Below are 7431 nucleotides of genomic sequence, written 5' to 3'. Positions count from 1 at the left end.
CACTTAATTTTGTAATTGCCCCATTCTAACTTCGTGTGTGTAACTACTATTCGCGTCTGGAAAGAAGAGACTCAGGACGGCGCAGGGGTAAGGGGAGTAAGATTCTCGGTTCGCCTAATCCCCACCTTGAACGGTTTTACTCGCTCACTCGCTCACACGCTTATTCCGACGCGTATCGTCATCCTTCTCTGCAATACTGCAGACCTGAAGTAGTGTTGTAACCTACTCAACAAACAGCGACAATGCGTGTGACTCAACTCAACTGTATCAGTGTGTGTGACTCGCATTTCTCTCGAGTCTCTCCTCTACAGACGCGGACTGTATTTACATGTATCTACACTTAAAAATAAAAATTGACTGATTATGAAAACATATCATTTTTATTCCAATGAACAATTATCAATAATTATTATTCTTTTCTTGTCAATTCGTGGAGTTACAAAATTACGGAATTATTCAAACAAGTACCCTGTAGCAATGAATATCACCATTATTGTTTAAACCGAATACAGCCGTCCCCTAGTATATCTAGAAATTAATTATTTAAAAAATAACCTACATTTTATGTTATGGGAGAACAGTTGCTCGTCTTATCTATTTACTTCATATGATTAATTTGATTATGCTAAAGACGTGGGTAAGGTAAATATAAACAAAGTAATGGTTGGTAAGGTAACTCACTATTGTAAGCCACCAATCAATCAGTGAACAAGTGGAAAAATGTCAGTCATGAACTGAGAATACGACCGAAAAGTAGCAATACTCGAATCGATTTTGTCCTTTCGTTCAACACTTCTTTTTTTGTTCTTTCTTAATTGTTGTAACGACATTCGCCGTCGTCGATAGAATATGAACATGTAGCACAAGATACATACCTTCATAAGCGATAACAGGCGACGACATTTTCCAGATGTCTTCGAGCAACGCATTTTCCTGTAAACAAAAGGTTTCGAAATTGTTTGTTAGTCCCCCGACACGGCAGTTATGCTTTCGTTACGCTGGCCCAGTCGCGTCGTTGAGATATATGTATATTCACGGAATATATATGCTTGTGTGCGCATGCGCACTCGGAGATCTGAAGTTGTTCATAAAGTACAAAATCGATTATTCGATTGCAGATCGATTTTTCGAGCATCCTATTCCTCGTCGTTACATCTGAAAGAAACGAACGCGACTGTGTGACGATTCGCATTTGACTCCATTGTTACATTTCACTTTAATATACAAGTATTGTCTGTTAGGATGTTTTACTGCACGGAACTTCTTTGTCTTCGAAACAGAGGAAAACTGGCCCGGTGCTGGTTAGCCGCGACTCTCACTGAGAAAAGGTTTAGAAGGATTGTCACACGGATAACACTTGAAAGTATTAAAATACCTGCACTCTGGTAAAATCATTATTTTATATTTGTTCGTGCATTTGTTTTCGAGTTTTCACTTGTAGTCGATTAGTTTAATTGTCTTCACGATTCTCTACTAGTTATCGATAATACTGTTTAGTGTAACGGTCGTAACGTCTTTCTTTGACACTTCCGATAGTTTGACAAAAAAAAGCTATTATTTCTAAGCGAAAATAAAAATTGCAAGAATGCTAATTTCTCAATTAAAAGTCGATGTCACCTTTGTTAAACCACCAACTCTGTTAAACGACACCTCGTAATCTTTCTATGCCATGTTGCATGTGGCACCGAAACAAATTCAATTATACATACAGGGTGGTCCACGCAACTTACACACCTTGAATATTTCCATTACTTATAATAATATATACCGTTATTGTTCCGTTACTTGCACTAAACAAAAGAGAAATATTAGATCATTTTCGGAAGGTAGGATCGGAGTTACAACTTTTAGTAGACAAATCCCAGCGTTTACGAATTATGAGTTTTTGTTGTGGTTAGATGATTCTAGCTTCAAATTCGAAGAAGATATACTTACTCTTTGGTTAAAAACATTAATTGAAATCAATTGATATTATTCATCTGCTTATATGTAGAAGAATGGGAATGCAAACAAATTTATCAATTCTCTGAAAAAAAGATTCATTTGAAAAAAGAAAGAAAAATAGGAAAAAATTATATACGGTGTGTGCGTTTTGGGGGAGAACAGTTCGAAAAATACGAAAGATACAAAAAAATAATTAAGACAAAAGTAATAGCATATCATGGGGCACATATCGTGCTGGTATTCGTTTGACCTTGAAATGACCTATGAACAGCAGGTTTAAGTTTTTTAATCAAGGTCTAATCCAGTCCTGTTCGACAAACTTTGCGGCGGGCACGAGCACCCGCCGATGCCCGCGAGCATAGCTGAGGGCAATGTGACGTCAGCTGGAGAAATATTGTCATAGGCTGAACCATCGAAAGGAGGCGTGGTTCGTTGCCCGCCAAGTCGATTATGCCCGGGGAATCAAATTCTTTGCCCGCACGGGCGATAACAGAACGGGCTGGTCTAATCTTAAGTCAAACTAATCAGCTGTAGGCGCTCCACATGCAGGCAATTATGATCACAACAGAAATCTCTCGGCATTATTAAAGATATAAAATTACTAATTCGTTTTTACTTTATTTTGTCTCCGAATCTTATTATTTATTTAATTTCCAGCGATGAAATATTAACAACAGTTCGGGACCGTGGTAACGTGGCCAAGGTCAACTTCAGCCTCTACCTTTCTTCGCAATTAATGTACGGTACCGCGAAAATATTATTTTATCAGACAAATCTACTTCAAGGTAATTTCATATTATAAACAATTAAGAAATGTCATCAATGTTATTTTCCATACATGTTATCGCTACAGAAATGATACCTATAGAAATTCCGACAGTTTAGCGAGAAGATTTCTAACTACAGTGTTTTCTCGATATATGTCCACAACACGGGCTTAGCCAGTGACATATATCGGCTAGGAGATACTATTCTTTGATCCTCGCCGAACGTAGAAAAGGACAACGAAGCTCGAGTGGCCTCGGTCGTCGAGGAGTGTAACATAATACGGGTCGGGTATATCGGTGTGAACCACTGCTAATCCAATAACAAAACTTCTTTATTTTCCATTATTCTTTTATGGGACTTTCGCCAACATATTCGTGGCATTTTTCTAATGAAAAAATGATACTAAATATGATATAATTTACGAGGTATACCCCGCGGCAGTGGGGATAGTTTTGGGACATATATCGAGAAAAGACTGTATTATTTTTTTTATTGTGCATTTACATGATAAGCAGTAAATCCTTTTTTCTATTATAGAGGATCTACTTGTAAGGATTTGGGAATTTCATCATCTGAAGATCAGGTAATAATAACGCGAGAAGGCACATTCTCGAATATATTTCAATGATTTTTGTTAATGATATTACAGAGGTTTTGTATCCAATTTGTCAGAGGTTTTGTACGCAATATAACATTTACACTGAAAAGATGTTAGTAACGTATAGGCGAAAGTCATTTTTCACCAAATTCAGGACTTCGAATTACTACTATTTGCGTTCGCAGAAACTATTACAGAAAATATTATTTTTCAGAGGGAATGAGAAGTTCGATCTAGCATTGACGTTAAAGGAACCAGAAATTCCTTTTTTCGAAATCTTCGACGATAGAGTAGCAGCGCCAGACTTGAATTTAATCATGGACGACTCTTTCGTATTTGACCATATGGTAATTACAATTACTTAATGCACATTCTGTAGCTTGGTCTGCGTTTATTTAAATTTCTAATTATCTGGTCATAAATATAGGTGCAAGATGAACTGAATTTTGGAAAATTAACCAATGATGAAATGGACCGTTTCCTCTTTCCCCAAACAGAAGGACAATTTCTGTTAGTCACCACATTTTCATCTCCATTCCATTCCTTTCCGTTTTCATGATTCGAAAGCATTGAACTCCATTTAACAATATTTAAGTTTTAAATTTTCTGTAGATAAGTGTAAGGAAGAGAGAATGAATGTGTTTTGATGCATTGATACGTATGTATGTAAATAATCTTTGGGATGCGTGAAAATATTTTATGTGTCTCTTATTACATTAAATCAGTGTACTAATTATCTACTTCGTTTTAATTAATGTTTAAAGAAATTTGTCTGATTCATGTTTTTCTTCTTATGTTTTCTACATTATCTAGAAAAGAAATACGGACATGCCGTTGGTCTCAAGCGCAGGAAATTACTGAAGAAACTGTAGATGTTCCTCCAATAGATCTGAATAATCTTGACGTTGAAACAATTGAGATTAGAAAGAAAATGATAAACAAAGATGTTGGAGGTCATTACATCATAATATTTTTTAAACGATCATTAAAAAATATTAATACGTTATAGTATTTATATTTATAATTGAGTAATTTCATCAGTAACATTTTTTAGATATCCCGTTCAAAATGCCTCTAACGCCCACAAAGAGACCTAGCAAATCACTTTCCAAAACTCCTACGAAAAAAAGGAAGGTGTGTAATTAAGTTGAGGGAGAATGGAAACTTTGGATAAAGAATATAGTCATTTTGAAAGCAGTAGTTACATCTACAATAACACATTTACTTATCCCTACTTCCTAATTATACAGATAAGCACAGAAGAAATACAAACGGCAGCTTCTGTAGAGGTGCCGTTATTAGCGCACGATGAAGTACCTTCGTCAGTACTCGAAGGGCCAATTGTGCCAGAGTCTGTTGTGGAACCTACAGAAGTCTCAGTCCAAGGACCTGTTATTCTAACAGAATTTCCGAATCGACTAGTTCATATTATCGAGGAGGAAGAATTGATACTTAAATCACGAAGAGGAAGAAAAATATTTGTTGATAATAAAACTACATTATCTGATGTTGAGATGCAGAAATGGATTAGAAATGTTATAGCGCATACTAAAGTAAGCATTTTAATGCTAAATATTGGGAACGTACATAAAACTACGGATGACAAATATATGCAGATTTATGTCGAAAGATGATAAATAATTTTTGAAATTAGTGCGAAGACTGACAATGTCAATAAAGAATATCATACGAAAATATTATCAGTTAACATAAATCTATTTTGTAGGAGCATCGTCCACATAATATACACCATCATTTAGCAGAATATTATTTCCAACAACCTTGTTCAAAGATTACACACAGATCATTGGGGAAACCACTGGCTAAACTATTCTCTCAACACATGATCACTCGGCCTGTAACAGATAATGAATTTCCTCACATAGACATTGATTTTTCTCTACCTGTTCTAGGCCGTAATATTTTCTTTTTTATGCTGCTGTAAAGCTACATCTGTAATTGTTTTCAAGAACTTTTCTATCTTAATTATACAGACGATGAAACAATGCGAGCAAATGAGGCAAGCGAAATACACGGAAGAACAGTTGATATGTCTAGTAAGATTGCAGCATCTGCTATCGAAATGAGCTCACATTCAAAGACACGAAGTCTTTTAATTGAAGACGTACGACCGAAATTTCCTGAGGAACAAATAGAAACCTCAAGAAAACAAAACGATGAAACTTCGGCAGCTCTACCGGAAATTATTGAGTATGAAGAATTTGAATATAAATATATCATTACTTTAAATTTCATTCTGAACTGATCGATACTTGATTAATTTTCTCAGAGAAACTACTGAACTATCACCAAAATCACTAAGAAGACATAACAATACATCCAAGTCCAGTTTTTCTAGGTCAGTTTCTATTCTCTCTAATTGTAGATTTGATGGTTCTCCCATTAATTCTTTTGTGTAGTATATCTACTATTTTTGTTTTATTTTCATTACAGTGCTAAGGCAGCTATAACTAAAACAGAATTACGCGCATTATTAGATGTCCATTGGGACGACAGTCCACTTGCAAAATTTCACGAAATAATTGCACCAGATACTTATAGTAAACGTGATGCTGCACATGCGTTTCTATGCTTCTTAGGTAAGTTTAATTGATTTATTAACTTGGACGTCAAAAAAACTTAACATTCTATTATAATTTTCGAAATATTTTTTTGTTTAATACATACTTTAAAATTCTATTTTACTTCGATTAACTTTTCCTATTTTTTATAAATTTTTAGAATTTCACTTAGAAAAATGCGTAGTCTTGAAACAAGCTACGCCTTATGACATCATTTGGATTGAAAAACCTATCGAAAGTAGCGAGGAAAGTAGTGCAGAAACTCCGTAACGGTTACAAATATCCGTTCGATTCTAAGAATAAAAGATATTATTTATAAACATTACATTATTTATGTAAAATTCATTCAAGATTATTCACATACTACTCTATTTCACAATAGTGTAATTAAAATCACATATTACACACTACACTACTGATTCTATCTACGCAAAGCGTACGTAAATAAGATAAACTAAAATTTACGATTGGATCGAATTTGCTACGAATTTTAATACAAGTAAAAAAATATTTGGCAGTGAGAGCACGGCCATTTGCAAGATGTTAAGTCAATTAATATTTTTAAACAATGTAGCAGAAAAATATTGGCCTATGTGTTAATAAAAGTTCTAGAAAATTTTTATAAAAGTTTAATTACCTTTCCTAATCATTTGTATCGCATACTTTCTACTATGAGTAGTAGGGTTCATAAATGACCAGATTTATTGTGCAATAAATTGAGAAATTTTATTTACTGTGAGGTGAATGAACTTTTACCGAGAGGTGAATGACCCAATCAAAATAAGAAAGACGTGGCAATTGCAATAGGGATTTTCAAAACATGGTTAAAAATAAAAGTTTTTGATGAATACATACATAGAGATTGCACCGATGGGTACAATTAGAAAACGATAATGTCGGTATGTGTCAGACGAAATATCATATAACATATCCGCTAATGAAAACTTTTATTTCTATATATTTTTTATACCCACAATGTTTAATGAAGCAATTCATTTTAAATAGTATTGTAAGCCGAATTTGTATTATGTACAAATTTAATAAATTATTACGACTACTTAAAAACTGTTTTCCAGCTGCAATAGAATATAACTTCACATACAACAAATTACAATAACATCTATTTCCAATAGTTCCTTACCTACAAAATCAATAAAACGATTGAAAAGTTTTGATTTTCTTATCATTAAACATTTAATTACAAACTTTTGAATAAATTCCTCTACGCATTTCTAATCCTTGAATTAATAGATAAATAGTTTATAATTGTTATAAATATAAAATGCAGATATCTTCTATATTCTTATATAGATTATTCTATCTATCTATTCTTATTATATCTTCCTCTATCGTAAATGTCTGAGAAGAAACTAATTTAGAAGTAAAGCAACTGATAAACAGGATCACAAAGAGAACGTTTCGATTACTTCACTGCAACAAAATGGCGGAAGATAATATGGTAATTTGTTATATGTAGACGATATAAAAATTAATTTTATTCAAAGGATAATACCCATCAACAGATAAAGCTTTCATAAT

At 33.7% G+C, this 7431-nt stretch overlaps 1 long non-coding RNA gene across 1 annotated transcript; it reads left to right on the top strand.

The window, feature by feature from the left end:
- Nucleotides 1–5506: 5506 nt before the first annotated feature.
- LOC143355041 (uncharacterized) lies at nucleotides 5507–6168 on the top strand. The gene is made up of 3 exons (XR_013082437.1): nucleotides 5507–5669; nucleotides 5765–5910; nucleotides 6053–6168. It is a non-coding gene; the product is annotated as an uncharacterized LOC143355041 (long non-coding RNA).
- Nucleotides 6169–7431: the final 1263 nt, after the last annotated feature.

Source organism: Halictus rubicundus, chromosome 6 (genome assembly GCF_050948215.1).
Source record: "Halictus rubicundus isolate RS-2024b chromosome 6, iyHalRubi1_principal, whole genome shotgun sequence".
Lineage (NCBI taxonomy): Eukaryota > Metazoa > Arthropoda > Insecta > Hymenoptera > Halictidae > Halictus > Halictus rubicundus.
This window is presented reverse-complemented; position numbering and strand designations above follow the sequence as displayed.